This window comes from Cucurbita pepo, chromosome 3, assembly GCF_057944985.1.
Source record: "Cucurbita pepo subsp. pepo isolate OVF chromosome 3, ASM5794498v1, whole genome shotgun sequence".
Lineage (NCBI taxonomy): Eukaryota > Viridiplantae > Streptophyta > Magnoliopsida > Cucurbitales > Cucurbitaceae > Cucurbita > Cucurbita pepo.
The window spans coordinates 8,597,973-8,599,066 of NC_141800.1; the positions used below are offsets into that span (position 1 = coordinate 8,597,973).

At 33.5% G+C, this 1,094-nt stretch overlaps 1 non-coding gene across 1 annotated transcript; it reads left to right on the top strand.

Moving 5' to 3' along the window:
• The first annotated feature begins 730 nt into the window (after positions 1 to 730).
• On the top strand, positions 731 to 802 carry TRNAP-UGG (transfer RNA proline (anticodon UGG)). The gene has a single exon. It is a non-coding gene; the product is annotated as a tRNA-Pro (tRNA).
• The last annotated feature ends 292 nt before the right edge of the window (positions 803 to 1,094 follow it).

The window sequence follows — 1,094 nt, forward strand, 5'->3', positions numbered from 1 at the left end:
TAAATGACCCGTCATCAATAATTGTGAAAATGAAAAAAATATCTCCGCTTATTATGTCATAAATAAGGAAAGATTGAACAGAAATAAAATATTAATAATAAAAACCAAATAGTTTCTTTTGGAGATGCGGGTGCGCGCTCTACCATCTGAGCTACATTCCCACAATACTTGCACCACAAAACCCTAGTAATATCGCTACTCAACATGTCATGACTAAGGAAAAATTGAAAAGAAATTACATATTTAATAATAAATTATTTTGGAGAAGAAGGGTATCGATCCACATACCTCTCACATGCAAAGCAAGCACTCTACCATCAGAGCTACATCCCAACAATTCTCATGTCACAAAATCCTAAATGTCTCGTCATCAATAATAGGTCCAAAATGGTAGAAAATTAGGTATAATTTATGAATCACTTCGACATAGAATGCATTGATATTATTATTTGGATTATCATTCACATTCACAATTTCATGGGAATGTATGTATTTAACGTGTGTCATTTTATTGTACTTATTTACTTCATTTTGGTGAGTATGCCTATCCAAATCTGAAGCAGGTCTTGTAGAGAGCTCTTTGTTCTTATTATGTTATTAAGACACATTCTACATCCAAGGCTTCAGTTCAAGCGCATCGAGGACTTCATGTGTTTCATGCAATATGACAAAATACGACCTTAATACCTAGGCCCAAGGATTCATACATACATTTTAAGTGGCATAATAAGGGCATTTGGTCTAGTGGTATGATTCTCGCTTTGGGTGCGAGAGGTCTCGAGTTCGATTCTCGGAATGCCCCTTCAAGAGTAGCAACCTAAAGTCTTTCTTTACATCCCAATGCTTTATACTTGCCATCTTATGTAATAAAGAAAAAAAAAACAAAAATTAAGGCGAACATGTTTAAGTTTTGATATCTCTTTTCTAATTCCTTTATGTCGACTTTGTTGCCCAACAATTGATGTAGAGAAGTTAAGAGGTATGTTTGAAAAGTAAATAATAGGAACAACAAGTTTATATAAATATAAATAAATATGAAGTTCTTTGATAAGAAAAGATTTAGATATAGGGGCATTTGAGGTTGCACCGTAAGT